General features: G+C 32.0%; 1 protein-coding gene and 1 long non-coding RNA gene across 5 annotated transcripts in view; both read right to left on the reverse strand.

Moving 5' to 3' along the window:
• The window catches only part of LOC123259808, a 15,964-nt gene extending 4,947 nt beyond the window's left edge, over positions 1-11,017 (reverse strand). Inside the window, exons 1-2 of the long non-coding RNA XR_006508321.1 lie at positions 10,947-11,017; positions 3,151-3,159 (exon numbers count right to left, since the gene is read on the reverse strand). This is a non-coding gene — a long non-coding RNA (uncharacterized LOC123259808). The remainder of the gene's footprint in view (positions 1-3,150; positions 3,160-10,946) is intronic.
• The window catches only part of LOC123259806 (semaphorin-2A), a 735,036-nt gene that overhangs the window by 265,369 nt on the left and 450,740 nt on the right, over positions 1-18,927 (reverse strand). Inside the window, exon 4 of one of the 4 annotated variants that reach the window (XM_044720525.1) lies at positions 16,740-16,823. The exons of the other annotated variants lie outside the window; for them this stretch is intronic. The gene's annotated coding sequence lies outside the window, so the exon portion shown is untranslated. The remainder of the gene's footprint in view (positions 1-16,739; positions 16,824-18,927) is intronic. 4 annotated transcript variants of the gene reach the window in all.

Genomic DNA, 18,927 nt, shown 5'->3' on the forward strand with positions numbered 1-18,927 from the left:
CCTAAAATTTTCATTGCAAAAAAAATTATTGTTAAAATCGAAATTTTTAAAAATCGTTTCGGGGATCATTTTATCTTGGTATGTACTTATAAAAAAGATACATGAATTTAATTTTCATGATCAAGTGGAAAATAGGGGGTCCAGTTGACGTGATCTTGCTCACTAGCATCTAACACAGTCTTATAAATTCAAAAACAAAAAAAAACCGTTCTACACTTTAAATAATTCTACGATTTTTGTATAATTTTGAAAAATTAAGTCTCGCTGAAACAGAAAATTTTAGGAACAACTATTTTTATGGTATTTCATATTATTTGTTGTAAAATATTGATAAATAAATCCATGCAAAAACTCTCTACAAAAATTACGTAAAGTGGAATAAAACAACGTTATTTTAATTGAAATTTTCTGCGGATTTAAAAAGTAATGTCTCATATTTACAGAAAAGCGGAGATTTGTACTCAAATGGTACTATAAAATTCAACAATATTTCTGGATATTTTTAAGCATTCAGTAATATTATGTATCATAATATTACTGAATATTCTATCGGTGTGGAAATCGGCTTACATCAGTTTGTTCTGTTCTCGTATTTCTATTACTTATAGTTCTAGTATTTTAAATATAAAGCTGACTTGCAGATACGAATAAATATACCCATTTTTTAGTAGCAAGCTAAAATGTGAGGATTGATTTAGACTCGTTCAAAAATTGAAGTTCAAAATTCAGTCATTAATATGAGTGTACAATAATTAAATAAAACATGTACAGTGTTATTGAAATTGTAGTTATTTGAGTTTTACTTAAAGATTGAAAATATTATCCTTCGGAACTTTTAGTGATATTACGACTCTATACGGATTGCGGGGCTGAGTAAATTGAGACTAAAATATCTACGATAAAGTTTACTGTACCAGAGTAAATGTTTATCCGAGTTCCCCGGTCCAAACGCTTTGAAACTTTTTCAAACGTGTTCAGACTATCTGGGCAGTACTACCGTGTAATTCTTTTGTATAGTTTTAACTTGTTAGCTATCGATGTTGTTGACCGATTCCGATCAACAGACAATGCCAGAGAATGACTGTCTGCTCAAATTGAAAAATTGTATTTTTTACAGAGTCTAGATTGGGAAATTTTCTAAATTGAATGCCAGAATTTATTTAGCCTCTCAATTTCATTTGATTAAATAAATTTATGTCTGAATAAATCCATGTGAAATTATTTTTGTAATTTTCTAGAATTTGTAGGTCAATTTAAATTTTAAAGCTAAATAACAAGAATATTGGAGATGTAGTTTCATTAAAATATTTATGAGGATATATATAAACTCTCATGAAAAAATTTTATGACTAAATGTAGTGTTGAAAATTTCCGTCAGAGGGCGAATAATCGCTGAATCGTCTTTTCACATGAAAGTTACGCTTGAAGTGTTAAGTTTAAAAATAAAGATAATATTTTCCATTCTCTGATGAGCTTTTCAGTCTTTAAATTTCTTATAATTTACCCGAATAATTGTGTGGAAGTTGAAAATTATCACAATTTATTTTTTAATCTCATAAACAACCTGACATAATGGTCATATCTGACCTGATCAACCCATATCAGAAAATTTTTTCGCGATTGAGTTTTGAAAAAATTATTGGTTCATGCTTTGCAGAGTTCTAAAATTTTTGATGGAATAATTGATCAATTTAGTCACATTTTTTTATTTAAATAATTTCTAATAAACTAATAAATTTAATAGTCGATAAAAATCAATCCGTTAAAATATCGAAGTTAACAAAAAATGTAAAGTTTTTCTATTAAAAAAATACAAAAAATAATGAATATCTAAAAATTTTTACCATCATAAAAATTAAATTCACGGTTAATAGAAAATTTTTTAGGGTTCACTGTTTTATATTCTTAAAAAAAGATAAAAGTTTTAATTAGCTGATAACTGGCCTTGAATATTTAATGTTGAACATACTCAGTAGTACCTAGTAGATTTAACAATAGTTGTGCTTGAAACATTTGATGATCACGATAGTGATGATAACAATATTTCAATAGCTTTTTTTAAACAGATTAATAATACAGTTACGTGACTTATCGTTATTATTACACAGAGCAAAACACATCAAAGGATCAGAATACATTTGAACGCATATGCACAAAGACTTAAAAATTTTTTTATGATAATTGGTTTGTAACAATAACCGCATATCATTTTGCCCGCATGGCACATAGTGATAATCCAATGAAATTGACATCGCACGCACCGCAAACACAAACAGCCCCTATAATTTTAACGTCAATACAATATGATTGGGATTCATTTTTATTAGTCGGTTTAAATCATGTCGAATATAATAATCCTCATGCAACTAAACCGCTGTTTACATTGTGATTTGTAAACTATTGCAATTTAGAACTAAGCTGCCATTTTTACATTGTAATCCAAGTGTTTTAACAAAACACACATAAAGTGTTTTGTTCCTATCTTGAAGCATTGCAGTCACTTTTAAAACACTTCCACGTGTTTCAAGGTAGTACCTCCACGAAAAGCATATTTCAAGAAACTTATGGAATTTTTTTAATCGAAAGATAAATATATTAATAATTCACCACTGAAATTTTAGATCAATTCACCGCACCGTTTTTGAGTAATTAATTTTCGACATTGCATCTTTTACACCCGGAGGTATAGAGAGATGGTAAAGTTAGTATGAAATCTATTTGCATCACTCGAGTGGTACGGAAGATTTCATACTAACTTTACCATCTCACTATACCTCTACGTGTAAAAGATGCAATTTCGAAAATTAATTACTCAAAAACGGTGCGGTGAATTGATCTGAAATTTCGGTGGTGAATTATTAATATATTTATCTTTCGATAAAAAAAATTCCATAAGTTTCTTGAAATGTGCTTTTCGTGGAGGTACTACCTTAATTTCCTATGTTAAATACCCATTTGTAGTCACTTTTAAAACACTTGGATTTACAGTGTATTGTTTTGATTTCTGTGAAGAAATCAAAGTGCTCAAGAAATAGAAAAATCATGTTCATAATATCTTCAACTTTCTGCTTTGAAAATTAACAATTTTCAAAACTAAAAACAAAAAAAAGGATTTTTTTTAATAATTTTCAAATTCTTAGATTAATAGACTTAAAATTTCTTGTAAATTTTTGTATCGAAAAAATTGTATCGAATGCTGTCAACAAAACCAAAATCAGATTTTTGAGCTTTACGAGTCCAATAAATAATCAGTTGAAAAATTTTCGAGCGTTTTCAGCTTAAAAAAAGCGAGAAATTTTAGGGTTAACCTTTTGGGTCAATTGATTTTCAACTTTTTCTTAGCCTCAAAAAGTCGTTGTTATTAATCTATATATATTTAAGAGATTTCCACGTATATAGTCACTCATCACGATATCTTTGGAACCATAAGACCTAGAGACTTGAAATTTGGTAGGAATATTCTTTTTACCAAGTAGAGGTCAGCTAAGAACGGATTTAACGAAATTCCACCTACAAAGGGGGTTGCGGAGGCGTTAACAACGAAAAATTCCCATTTTTGAACTATAGATCCTATCGACTCCAAATTTGTTATGAATCTTCTGTAAGAGATGTAGAAATAATCTATGAACGAATTTTACGATATTTCACCCTACAGAGGGTTGCGGGGGTGGGTATTAACAAAGAAAATTTTTAATTTTCAAGCTATAGCTCCTACAGATTCCAAATTTTATAGGAAATTTCTGTACGTGATGTAAAAATAATTTATGAACGAATTTTACGATATCCTACCCCAAAGAGAATTGCGGGGGCGTTAACAATAAAAAACTCCCGTTTTCAAACTATAGCTCCAATAGACTCCAAATTGGGTAGGAATTTTCTGTAAGAGATGTAGAAATAATATAGGAACGAATTTTACGATAGCTCACCCCACAGGGGTTTGCGGGGGTGGGTATTAACAATTAAAATTTTTAATTTCCAAGCTATAGCTCCTATAGACTTCAAATTTAGTAGGAGTCTTCTATATGTGATATAGAAATGATCTAAGAACGGATTTTACAACGAATGACCTCCAATAAGGATCGCAAAAATCATCTCGAATAGGATCTTACGAAATTTCTCTCTCACATAGGAGAGCGGGAGTGATAGTTGTCAAAAAATTCATATTCTTCAAATATATTTCCTACAGATACAAAATTTGATAGAATCTCAAGAGAAACAGGTAATTACAGGGATGGCCTCCAAGGTCAACGGATTAAAATATTTTCCTGTTTTAATAATTATATTTTCTTACAACAATCATCTCTTTGGCAGCGGTCAAAAAGTCATTGTAAGGTTTCTAAAATTTAACTTTACATGTTATAGTTATATAGTCAATCTATATAGTCAACGGACTAAGTATTTTGCATACATTTTATTCTTGCTGATCACATAACCGATAAATTGTTCTTATTACGGGATCGCAGGAATGTAACAGATTAAAATGAATACATTTTCTAAACACTTGAGATGTGGAAAAGAAATTTGGCTACTCATTTTAAGCGATTTCGTAAAATCAAAAATTAAAATCGTAAATCCAAAAATTATTATTCATTTTTGGAGAAAGCCACGGGAATGTTATAGTGATTGCACATTGAAAGTTACAATGGACATTCGCTAGAATTATGACATGGATAAAAGGTACAGGCCAATCGGATAGAATTTTTAATCTGTGCAAGTCAAAACAATACTCCAATTGAATTTCAAGTCTAGATATCAAAATACAATTCTATAAAGTGCCCAGCGGAGCGGGCGGGTAACAGCTAGTAAGTAATAAAATCAATTAGTGATGTTTGTAGATAGTTATCATGTCTACAAAAATTAAAACATTACAATTGACAATAAACAAACCATGAAAATGATGATCATTTTTTTATTGTTTACATTTTTTTTGATTAAAAAATTTTATTTTAGATTCTATCATTGATATTTTACTCCTTGGTTCATTATCAATTATTTAGATTCTTTTAACTCTTTGCTAAAAAATAAAAATTCTTTAAAATTGAAAGAGATGAAACTTTAACATTTGAGGTCTTAAAAAACTCAGAGACTATGTTTCAGAAATAATAAAAAAGTTTCTGACCTAAATCCGATTATTATTTTTCACTGAAACAATGTTTTTTTTTACTTATTTCAAAACTTAGATTTACGACAAAGGACGAATCTCGGTAGTTGAGAGAGCGAATTACCCGAATTGAGAAAGACGAAGATAAATTTTTTTCATTCTACGCTCGATTTCTTGCGCTTCTTTCAAATGTGACGTGCATTCGTGCGGAACCAAAGTATATTCGTGGTATAACTGAGACCTAAGGAGGATTATGCGCATCACTGAATCATTGAATCAAACCCCAGTATGAAGGCGACAACCCACAAGATTCGAGTATATTCCATTTCACAAATGAAATTTTTATTATATGTATAATTCTTCAATAGAAAATATATTCCTTAAATTTAACAGTACGTAAGACACAAACTTTTCTGTTTTCGAGACAAATGAGCTTATGCGAACACGGATTTGATACATTTAGCATTATTCGATCCAGTAACTTTTAAATTTTTTAAAACAAAAAAATTTTTTTTTTTTTTAGTTTAAATCTATAAAATATTCCCAATTAAGTAATTTGATTCATTCTAATCTCGGGACTCAATTAATTAATTTAAATGTAGAGAATTTACTTTAACTGATTAAATCAAGATTTTAAATTAAACTTCATTATAAATATGTTCTAGCTGACAGTAACAATTCGTTTAATTGACTTTAATAATGACTATAAAATCTTTATAGTGAATAATTAAGAACTACAAAAATCTTAGTGCATGTCAGTTGAATAATACATATCAATTTTAGTGGATTCAAATTGAATTATGTATGGATGAATAAATTATTGTTGGTACATATTTCAATTTAAATTTAACTTTTTGAAATTAATCATTTAATGTCTAGAAGAAATAATCGCACGTCTTATGATAAAATTAGCCATACTTTAATTGATTTAATCATTTTAAGACAGTAAAATTATTTAAACTTAAATTTCTTCCATTATTGAATATCTGGAGAAATATTCTCGGATATAGTGACATCAGAATTTATATAAAAATAAATATCTAAGTTAACTCTTTTGATGAAGATGATTCATAACCCGACTAGAAATTTCAGTGAGGCAGTGATTTGGCGCAAGTAAGGCATGCTGAATCCCAAACTTGCAGTAAGTGAGGCATCCAAACCAGGCCGAAGTTTGGGATGTAACGCAGTTGCGAGGCTCAGCCTAACTTGGCTTCCTGATTAGGTTGCAGTTTGGAAACCAAATTCGCAACGAAGAATCCAAATCTAATTCTTTCTTGATTTTTAGCTTTTTTAATATCAAGCGAAAATTAATAATAACAAATGCTTATTTCTTTATCTTCTTTTACTATTTTAAGTATAAATATTAAATTTAGGACTAAATTTTTTAAATATTTCATGAATAAAAAAAAAAAAAAAACAAATTCTTTGTTGCTTTTATTTAATATTATTTTTATTATTTAATTTTATTTTTTCTATAATTTTTTTTTTGTTTTTTGGAGCGTTTTTTAATGTGAAGAGGTTTTTTTGATTGGTAGATTTGATAAGTCAAGGGGGAAGGAGATGATGGAGGAGTTAGATACACTAATCACACATAATACTTAACTTTACTTCACACTCGCCTTAATAGTAATTATAATTAGTAGGGCCGAGAATTTAGTTTTAAAAGAGAGAGACAGAAGATAGGTGTAGCCAAGCGTTCTGATTGGTCATAATAAATTAATTGTTTTTTGTTTTTCGCAATCAAGTGAAGACAGCAGCTTGAAGAAAAATAAAAATTAGATTGCTAATCCAACATGAGAATATGAAAAATATGTCAAAAAAACAGGTTGGTTTTCAGATGTAAAGGTGCTTGTAAACAAATACAAGTCTGTACTGCTCAGATAAATAAAGAAGAGAATTTGAAGCGCAGTGTTGTGACTAAAATGTTTATTGAAATTAATTTAAAGAGAACAGTAAACAAGCTGGCGATTTCGCTCAAGATCGCGTAAAAGAATTGGTCCCGGCCTCACTGGTAATTTTGCTGGGGATCGCACTGACGGTCTTTTTGAAGGTCTCGCTGGAGGTCTCGCTAGAACTCTTGCCGATGGTCTTGCTGGAAATCACGCTGACGGTCTGTTAGAGGTCTCGCTGACGGTCTCGCTAAAGATCTTGCTGGAGATCGAGCTGATGGTATTGCTAGGAGTTTCGCTGGTAATTTTGATGGCGATCACGGTGATGGTATCGCTGGAGATCACGCTGACGGTCTCGCTGGAGATCACGCTGACGGTCTTTCTGGAGGTCTCGCTGGAGATCACGCCAACGGTCTTTCTCAAGGTCTCGCTAAAACTCTTGCTGACAGTCTCGCTGATGGTCTCGCTGGAGATCACGCTGACGATCTTTCTGGAGGCCACGCTGGTGATTACGCTGACGATCTTTCTGAAGATCACGCTGCCGGTCACGCTGATAATTTTGTTAGCGATCACGGCGATGGTATCGCTGGAGATCACGCTGACAATCTTTCTGGAGGTCTCGCTGGAGATCACGCTGACGGTTTTTCTGAAGGTCTCGCTGGTGACCACGCTGACGGTTTTTTTGGGAGTCTCGCTGGAGATCACGCTCACGATCTCGATGGAGATCACGCTGACGATCTTTCTAGAGGTCTCGCTGGTGATTACGCTGACTGTCTTTCTGGAAGTCTCGTTGGAGATAACGCTGACGATCTTGCTGGAATCACGCTGACGATCTTTCTGGAGGTCTCGCTGGTGATCACGCTGACGGTCTTTCTGGAAGTCTCGCTGGAAATCACCAGCGAGACCTTCATAAAGATCGTCAGCGTGATCTCCAGTGAGATCGTCAGCGTGATCTCCAGCGAGACCATCAGCAAGACCGTCAGCGTGATCTCCAGAAAGACCGTCAGTGTGATCTTTAGAAAGACCGTCAGTGTAATCTCCAGCGAGACCGTCAGCGTGATCTCCAGCGTGACCGTCAGCGCGATCGCCAGCAAAATCACCAAGCGAGACCGGCAGCAATACCATTAGCACAACTTCCAGCAAAACGACCTCCAGTGAGACCGTCAGCGAGACCTCTAGAATAACCGTCAGCGTGATCTCCAGCGAGACTGTCAGCAAGAGTTATAGCGAGACCTTTAAAAAGAACGTCAGTGCGATCTCCAACAAAATTACCAGTGAGACCGGGAGCGATTCCTTTACGCGATCTTCAGCGAAATTGCCAGCTTGTCACTGTTCACTTTAAATTAATTTTATCGAACATTTTAGTCCCAACACTGTGCTTCAAATGCTCTTCTTTATTTATCTGAGCAGTACAGACTTGTATTTGTTTACAAGCACCTTTACATTTGCAAACCAACCTATTTTTTTTGACATATTTTTCATATTTTCATGTTGGATTAGCAATCTAATTTTTATTTTTTCTTCAAGCTGCTGTCTTCACTTGATTGCGAAAAACAAAAAACAATTAATTTATTACGACGAATCAGAATACTTGGCTACACCTATCTTCTGTCTCTCTCTTTTAAAAAAACTAAATTCTCGGCCCTAATAATTAGTAATTATTAATTATTAAAAATCGTACATGTCGAACGCGAGACTCAAACACGGTACCCGACGCACGAGGGCCCTATACCATACCGCGACGCTACGCCGATGATGAGCGACCTCTTACTTCAAGATACTTATAAGTACAACCAATGTTCGGCTTGCCTAATTTAAAACAAATAAGATTCGAATTGGGCTAGCCTAAGTTTGAAAAGCCAAGTTCGCTCCAAACTAGCAAAACTCAGCTTATCGTTACTTGAAACCAGTTCGGCGTTCCCATGATATATCAGACTTAAGGAATCCATGAAACTTTCCTAGTTACGTTCAAATATGGCAAGCCAAACATTTCGTTCTGCCTACCTTGGCTTTTATGAGGTACAAACTAGGCAAGCCTAAGTTAGGCAAGCCAAACTTGCCTCGAATTGGTTCTTCGACATATGCCTCACTGAAATTTCTAGTCGGGAAATCATGCGTCCTTCAGCAGAGATTCTCAACACTAATTTTAGTCGAAAAATTATATATGAGTAGCATATCAGACCTGATGTGAGCATGTTTAAGCATAACAGGACATATCAAGCCTGCTTATATGAAGACGGTGTATAGTCTTAAGGGGGAACACCACTGTGACGATCGAAAAAAAGAGGTGATTTTCCGGAATTTTTTTGATAGGGAAAAATAAAGGAATTTGGGGATCGGATTTTTTTTATTTTGTTAAGGGTACATTAAAGATCATCACCTTAAATTTTTATTAAAAAACATTTAATTGTTACAAAGTTATTAACAATCTCGAAGAGCACTAGAAAAAATTTCCCTCTCCATGGTCGGTTCGACAGCTCAAAAACGGATCATCTGAAAATAAAAACCCAAATTGCTTTTTAATCAGTAAGGATGTAGTTATCGTCGCACGAACGGAATTAAAAAAATTTTTATTCTAAAGATTTTTTTAGCTGGGTTAAAACAAAAAAAAAACAGTAAGAATAGTGAGAAAATTTTCAATCAGTCGCCATTTTTTTTAAAATTCAAATTTTCAAAATTTCGTACGTGCGACGATAACTACATCTTTACTGATTAAAAAGCAATTTGGGTTTTTACTTTCTGATGATCCGTTTTTGAGTTATCGAACCGACCATGGAGAGGAAAATTTTTTCTAGTGCTATACGAGATTGTTAATAAATTTGTAATAATAAAATATTTTTTAATAAAAATGTAGGGTAATAATCTTTAATGTACCTTTAATAAAATAAAAAAAATCCGATCCCCAAATTCCTTTATTTCACCTGTCAAAAAAATTCCCGAAAATCACCTCTTTTTTTCGATCGTCACAGTGGTGTTCCCCCTTAAGTATACTAAAAGTATACATATAGAACTAAATAGAATAAGATACAACAATATGTCACAGCTTTGGTGCGGCGGTCGTGCGGTGAACAGAAAAATTTTTTATTTGTCATGACGGTGAAGTGGTGGAATTCTATTTTTTCTTTGGTATTTGGGTATCTCAAGACAAATCGAAAATTCTACATGGACAATTGGACATATCAGACGATATTAGGTCATACCAGAAACTTTTTTCACGTGTGATTACAAATATTTCTATTACATAATAAAACTCGTGAAATTAATCCAAGTCTAGTTCTAATACATTATTCGATCACTAATAAAATTTTACATGATATGATTATTAATATCCAAATTTATCAAATAAATTCAATTCAATATATTGAAATTTTTTAAAAATTGACTAAAAAACATTGCAGACAATGCTCCTGTTTTATTAACTTTAATTTAGTCCAGTTTGAATGTAGCAAAAAGTTATTCGATTAATGCAATAGATTAAAACGGCGATTAAATTTGCTTACATTCTCTCATAAATACTAATCCAGTTTATAAAAAGCAAACAATCAAGGAGATAATTCTGAAGCACCGATGAACGTAATTCATCAATAACGCGTGAAGTTTACATAGCGATATCACGTACTTGATCAAGGCCGAATTTCATAAAAATAAATGGAAAACAAATTTCGAATAACCAGATGGTGTCGGAGCGCGGAGTTATTTTTGTTTGTTTTAGTTAAATTCATGCAGATTATGGAAAATCGCGGCTTATAGAAATAGAGCTATTGTATTTTTCATTTGAATTTCATCATGATGTCCTGAAGGAAAATGAATAATAAGCGGTCTTAACCCAACTCCGCCATTGTCGTATGTGAATTGTTGTCACCTGTCAATTTTTTTTTGTAGTTCGCAGAACTATACAAACAAATCATTTTTTTGTAAGTGCGATATTCTTCATGTAAATATTGTACATAAAGTACATTTTTAGGTAGATTTATTTATAAATCTAGCTATTGTAGCCGGTCTTACGTCGGAATTTAAAGAAAATTTTGTTATAATATGTTTTAATCAAGTTCGAAGATAAGTGAGATCGGCCAGTTAGTTTTGGAATTGTGGGTCTTTGGAAATTTTTTTCACTTTCGGAAAATTTTTAATTTTGTCAATTTTATTGAAATAATATTTTTACTGTCAAATATAGTTCAAATGCATTAGTTTTATTCAAAGTTCATTTAATTATCTTCAATTCAAGCTGTCGTTTTCCACTTTTGTTGATTTTATTAATTTATTTCGTGACTAGAAAAATTTTGAAAAATTCATTAATAAACATGTTTTTAGCTTTTATCATCTAACAAAATGTCAACCGTATGAGATAGCAAAAATTTATTAAATTAATCATCAAATTTATACAATTATCTTTAATTTAAGCTATAATTCGTTGAGTTTTGAATTTTTTTTAAATTCCTTTAGTGGATTTGAAAATTTGAAAAATTTTTAATATGTGTATTTTGTTACGTATTTTCATCTTCATTATCAATTTTTCTATATTCGTTAAATAAATCTACCTATCCATGTCGGGCTTGGCCAAATGGCGGTTTTTTTTAATACATGATCAAAAAATTTTTAAAAATTACTTTCGCGATTTTTACGATTCGTGAATCATCACCAATTCACTATTAGATAGTTTATTATTTATATACATGCAAAAAAAAAATCACTTGATTTAAGAGGAATATCCTTCACGGAAGAAAATTATTTTCAAGAGAATCTGACATCTTGAAACTCGCTTCCTTTCGCTCTCTTGGTTGACACAAATTTAGACCCGTTACCGTAAACTTACGCCACAAACCTTAGGCTCATATCAGAATATCGAAGTTGTCGAGAAATCTCCCCTTGGCTTTATGAGGTAAATTATTATTTTAGCTTTTCATGTACACTAAAAAAATAAATTTCTGCTCGGCACCATCTACTGTATGGTAACGAGTGTATCGTTACAGGTACAATTCGTACAGCTACGAGTAGCAATCTGGATAGCGACCGTCACGATCTATTCGGGTGCAATTCACGATACTATTGCTACCGTTAGTATACAGTTTTCCTAACCTCAGCCTCCTCTAAATAGCAATGTGTGGATCGTGACAGTAGCAATATCGTATCGTGCAGAGCAGAAAACTTTTTTTTCAGCGTAGTCTTTATTTAATTTAAATACAAGAAAAAATTTTTTCCTTAATCATTTACTCAACTTATCAAAAATGTCTCAATTGTTATTACAAACAAATAATAAATAAGTTAATCTATCTAAAAAAAAAATCGGAATTGAGTTTAATGATGAGAGAAATTCTTTTATTACGAACTGACTCTTCCACTATTTCAGTTTGTTATTTGTCAGTATTGTATATCGATAAAAAATAAATGTGAATATTATTATTTCGGTAATTCAGCTATTCCTTAATTAATTCTGACACTTATTAAATCACTACCGAAATAAATAATAAAACAAAATAATATAATCAGGGGGTGTTTGATATGTATATAAATAAAGACGTTTAATATCAATAGTAGTTATCCTTGCCGAGTGCGAAATGAATACATATACATATATAGTAGATGTATGAGTTATTGTGTGGTTCATCTGCATGTCGCTGACGTGTATGACCCTCACTCGCTATAGAGATCAACGTTATACTAGTGACAGCGGCGTTCGGTTTGCCCGATAGATATATTGGTCCGTTTTACTGTCGAGTGGACGCCCCAGCCGTCTCTGAAACTGACACTGACGGCTTATCTCCCGGTGGAACCAACGAGAGAATACAGTAAACGAAAGCACCGAAGCCTCTCCAGTAAATTCATTATCGAATTTTTATCGGGACACGTCGCTTTCCTCTCACAACTCCCGAAGGGCTCAAGTGACCAACCAATTCCTCCTGTATACTGTCTCATCCTCCCGAATATTATACCAACAGTGATCCTGGACTATCCGCAAACTTTCAGCTTCCAATAGAGACTATTCATTAAATCAATTGTCAGCGAATCACTGTTATTATTTAATTCGTTAATTTTTAGTTTTACCACTACCAATATAACTACCACTATCAATTAACGCGCATTCGATAATCCATCAAAACGCTAAAAATACAAAAGCAGAGAGCATTTTTATGCTTGTAGATGTTGATTCGTTTCAATAATTTAGCATTGTTTGGAGATACAAGATAGATTAAATTCTCTGATGGTATATTTGCGGGCATATTCCAACAAAGATATACCGCAAGCTTTGATCGGTGCCTAAACCACTGCGTAATCTCGTCTCTAACCACGTCTGATGCAACTGCTATACGCCAAGAATGATTATCAGTCAGTAGAGAGAAGCCACTATCACGTAGAGGTTGCTCAGCGTGCATCACACCGCAACTTGGCTTCTATTTTATCGGAAATTCTGTCTACACGATGCCACATTTCAACATATACATGTCTGTTTGACCGACTAGCCTACCGAACAAAAACAGATTGTTTTAATATTTATACGTCAGAGTGATAGCTATTTTGGGTATTTTCGATATTTTATGTTCTACCAAGCTCCGACTGTGTGTATTGCATTTAAGATAGTAAACAGGACATGAAAAATTTCTGATGTGTTCTTATATAACTTTTGATGTGTTCTTATATTTTAACATGAAGCCTGATTTGATCTTATTCGCTCTGTGCGTCTGAGCGGAGCATACATATTCTACTTTGAAAGTAAGTGAGTATTGTGTATACGTATAATGCCATGAGCCCCAAGAAACGTCCGAGCCCCCTTTCTGGTGGTGCTGTCAGTATGCATGAATACACTAATACTGTTAATTCAGGAGTTTTAAAATGTTAGCTCCGCCTACGCACACAAAGCGAATATGTCTATACACAATTTTTCGACCAAAGATAATGGTAAAACTCCTCAACAGAGAGCGCATGATCGCTGAATCATCTCCTTACAGAAGAATTAATTTTTAAGTGTTAAGTTTTAAAATAAAAATAATTTTTGAAGTGGCGACTTCTTAAACCACGTTGTGCAATTTTGGTAAGGGCAAAACTTATAGGTTCGCGTGAGCAATATATGCTTATATAAAGTATTATACTAGACTGCGAAAGAACTAATCAGACATTTGTTATTAGTTTTCCAAATTAACTTATGTTATAATGTTAAGTTTTAGAAATTTGCAAAAACTTTACCCATCATTTAATTTATCTTTGCGTGAATTAAAAACTTCAATGATAGTTCCTTAAAAAAAACTGAAATTTATTTTTTCAACTTTTTTCTTTATTTATTACTAATGCCACTCAATCAATAAAATCATTCTCTTAAAAATTAAAATTTTTTTTCAAAATTTGAAATTTAAACAAATTTGATTATTTTTTTTAATTTAAATGTCTGATCAATCGCGACGAATAAAAATTTATTTATAAGACTTATTTTAGATAATTAAAAATTACTTATATTTATTTACTCTGATATTCTGAATAACAGAAATAAAAATTTACTCTAATTCATTTTCGAATGTGTACAGTATAAAATTGCAAAAAATAAACGTTATTTAAAATTGTTAACTTTATCTTGTAACTCCCACAAGAAAAATTTCTCCCACTGTTGCTGCAAGAAAATCCTGTTGCTGCAACAGGATCAGACCTATTGCTGCACCATGAAAATCCTTTTGCTAAATCAGAATTTATTCTGGTGCTCCAACAGGATTTTATTCTGGTGCTACAGTAGGATTTTATCCTGGCGTTCCCACAGGATTTTATCCTGGTGCTCCCACAGCACTGCATCCTGTTACAGCACCTATTTTTTTTGTGCATGTCTGATTGAACACCTTGTTAACAACTTTGCAAATTGACCTACAAAGTTATTACAATTTCTTCATCATATTACTTTAATCAATCATATTAATTTCACAGAATTCTATATCGATCAGATGACTATTTCCTTAAATCTGAAAACAATAATTATAATTATTATAAATTGAAATTTTCATCCGTCTTGAGCTACAGAGCTTCTGAAGACGAAAGGAATTCCGGAATACCTAAAATAATAACGATTCTAGAATCTGCATAAAATGAAAATGCGGCTGTACTGGAAGCATTTCTCAACGTGCATCAAAATTACCAGCAGAGTTTTATGTTAACCAGATGAATTTCCTGAGTATTGAAGTACGAGCATGAACAAAATTCTGCGCATGACAGACTTAAAACTAGTGGGTTTTTGTTGGATTGTCATTATTCTTTCGCGAAAGAACGAGTAATAGTCAGTGAAGCTATTGTGCTATATATACAGAGATATTTCTGGGTAAAATTAGAAATATCAAGGAAGTGAAGAGGGTGAGAAGTTGGAGCAGAGTGAGCGGCGTGAAACGCAAATTAAGATTTTCCAGGTCACCCAGAGGAGAAGAGCGAAAGAGTGAAGAGGCGTCTGCGTGGAAAATGGAAAGGGGTTAGCTTTTGTAATTAACGAGCAACGTGTCTTTCACGGGCGGGAACATTAGTTTGGACACGCGCACACTCTCATAATCAACCACCTTTTATAACCTATGTCGTAGAGATTAATCCCTCGTTCTATCATCCTTTTTCTTTATCTCTCTCTTCTCTCTCTTGCTCGCTATTTAATACGATTAAAATATTTTTGCTGGCTCCTTTGCCCTGTACTCTTATTTCGGCATCAAATGTAATTCAGCAAACTAAACAGAATACAAAATTCATGATGTCATTTAAGTTTACTCGCATAAGACTAATATGAAAGCTAAATGATGTGATTTTAATTCACTTAGATGGGGAGGATTCAACTCCGACCTTAAATTTAGGATAATTATTGCATAAAATGTTTAAGTAAAGATCCTCGCGTTTCAACCGTTATTCACTTCTTCCTCTCTTTCTGTCACTACTTTTATCTTTATCGTCTTTTTTGCCTTTCCATCCGTCAGGATAACCTAATTAAATCCTCGAAAGCTTCACGTCACAGCAAAACCTAATTACATTTGTCGAGAGAGGATTTTTAGTTGGGAAATTATCACGATAAAAATTTTTATAAAATTCAATATAGTCATCAACTAATTGATAATCTACCTAGAAAAAAATTATTCTTATATGGCCTGATATAGCCATAATATATTAGATGACTTCATCTAATCATATATGTCTATATCAAGCTATAAATGAGACTAAGAAAATAATGTATTATGTTTGATAATTCTTAATCTTTTCTAGAAATGTGAACGTAAATTAACATGGCGTATTGAACTGAATCTGATTAGTAATTAATTAACGTAAAAACCAATGACAGATAAGCTCCTGAGGAGAGTAAAAAAATATTTTCTAGTTTGGACATAACTCCGTTGTAAGAAGACAGTTCAGAGATCCTGCGCCTTCTGTCGGAGATTTTTAAAACTACTTTTGGCCCAAAAAATAATATATTGGCATATGTGACCACATAAGGCCTCATGTAAACATACCAAGTTATATTATGACATTTCAAGCCGTATAAAGTTATATATACCTTGATATGAAAATTAACCCTATCAGGCCATATATGGGTTGATCAGAAAACATAAAAAAAATTATAGGTAGACATACCAGACCATATATAGACACATGAAATTTTCCATTATGGTCATTTATGAAATATCAGGCCATAAAAAATTTTTCACGAGCATGTTGTTGATGTTGATTTGATAATCAATTAATTATTGATACCGCTTGTTAATGAACTGTTTTCAATTGTTAATTATTAATTGTTAATTGTCGATAATTACGAAATTCGTGTTGTTGAAGAGACGATCAATAGCAGCTGATAAAATAACTCAATTACGAGGATTAATTGACTGGATACCCACCACCTGAAATCATAAATAAAAAATATTTTCATTACTCAAGTTGCTTGGCGGTAAAATACAATATACGTAATCATGACAAATTTTAAACGTTTCATAAAATTAAGCGAGTAAGAAGTAACTTATAAACCTTACGTACACTTTACTAACAGAAGGATAAGGACAATATTTTCTCTCTCCTATTTGTCTGTCTGCTGTACTAATCAGATTTAATAAAGACTGAGAGTTCATATTCTGGGCTTCATGTCAAAATACTAATTCTGTATCTTTTAATTTGTTTAATAAATATTCCTTATTTAATTTGTACATTTAGAGACTAATGGTTTGAATTTGTTATTATTTTTATTCTTTAAATAGTTTTAAAATTCATGAAGATAGTAAACAACAACTTTTGTCGAGATTAAAGATATTATTGAACTTTTATTAATTGTGAAAATTTTTACACATGGAAAACATACGTTCACTGAGCAGTATACTACAGTAAAGTTGCGTGCCAAATTCTAAGAGGGTGTATTACAGCAACTAGATAAGTTTTTGTGCCAAAAGAGCAAAAAATAAATTTTTTTGCCATGAATTTTGAAATCATTCAAAATGCATGGATCAATAAATAAATATTTTTGAATTTTTCAAACGTAGAAAGTGAAACTCAAGACTTATGCTTTTATGGCTTTATGAATCATTTTCTAAAAACCAACATGGCGTGTATAAAATTAAGTTAAAGTTTTAAGGGATTACATGGGTTAAGGAACTTTTGGAAATCGGTTTTTTTTTTTAAATCTTATTAAATCCTACAACATATATAGAATGTTATCCTAAATTTTCTAATCGATCAGAGTAAGTGCTTAGGAGATAGAGCCTTGGGAAGTTTGACAAATGGAATTTCTGTTTTCAGAGTTGGTTGTCAAGATTTTTCGAAAACTACTTAACCAATCTTGATGAAATTAGGCATGGGTCTTCAAGATACTATTGACAAGTACTTGGACAAAGGATTTTTTTTTTCGAACTGCAACTAATTTTGAAAGATCAAAATATGGTGCAAATTTGAGCAAAATTTGAATTTTTTCTTTTTAAACTCTGCCGAAAATCCAAATTTCAATTTTTTGTTTTTTCCTTCGTCCAGGATTCTAATTTCTGATATTACATAAAATACCCAGTTTACATTTTAATTTCACATGATCCTATCATGTTATATGCTGTCAACGCGAAAGCACCATCTTCGAAAAAGTCTTTGGAAGAGACGTCGCAATAGCTAAGTTTTAAATATTTTTCTACAAAAATTTCAGAACATGTTTATGAATTATGAATATTCAATTTAACAAAAAATTTGCATTAAAAATTTCATTATTTATGTAAAAATGTAAAAAAAAATTGTTAAAAATAAGCCTTTCTTTCTCAGAATAAGCTCTTAATACAAAACGTTTACAAAAAACTCTACATGGTGAAAAAAATATTACGCTCATCACTCAACAGTATCGTGACTATCACGATACTCATGTGCTTATAATCTATATGGGTGAAGGCATGTAGTGCGATTATCAAAATCCACATGGATTCAGGTTACATGTCATATTTGTTCTAATCGTTTGTACATTTTAAAATTCTATAAGAAAATTAATTCAATTTTCATAGCTCATAATGGGTAAATATCTTAGCTTTGAAATTAATATAAATAAAAACAATAAATAAATATTATTTTGTCACAAAATATAAACATTCACGAGTAACTTAAGAACTTGGTTATGAATGGTTATGAGTGGCGCTGCAGACGTGTAGTAGAGAAACATTTCCTTACCACCACTATATACGTTTTAATAAATTCACAATACACTTGAATCGCAGTAATCGAGATTTATAGTTTTGTGAACATAATGGAATTATTTTACTTATCACGATACTACGTTCACGATCCCCTGGATAGTTTAAAAATCAGCGCGATTTTTTTCAGCGTACAAATAAAGTTAGATCAAAATAATATTGAAGGGTGTAAAGTCAACTGTAGATAAAAGGTTCACGCGGGATTAATTCAAAATGAGATGGTAAAAAAAAATTATGAGCCCTTTCAGCTTAAGCTTAGAATATGTTTGTAAAACAATTAGCAAAAAATAAATCA

Source organism: Cotesia glomerata, linkage group LG2 (genome assembly GCF_020080835.1).
Source record: "Cotesia glomerata isolate CgM1 linkage group LG2, MPM_Cglom_v2.3, whole genome shotgun sequence".
NCBI lineage: Eukaryota > Metazoa > Arthropoda > Insecta > Hymenoptera > Braconidae > Cotesia > Cotesia glomerata.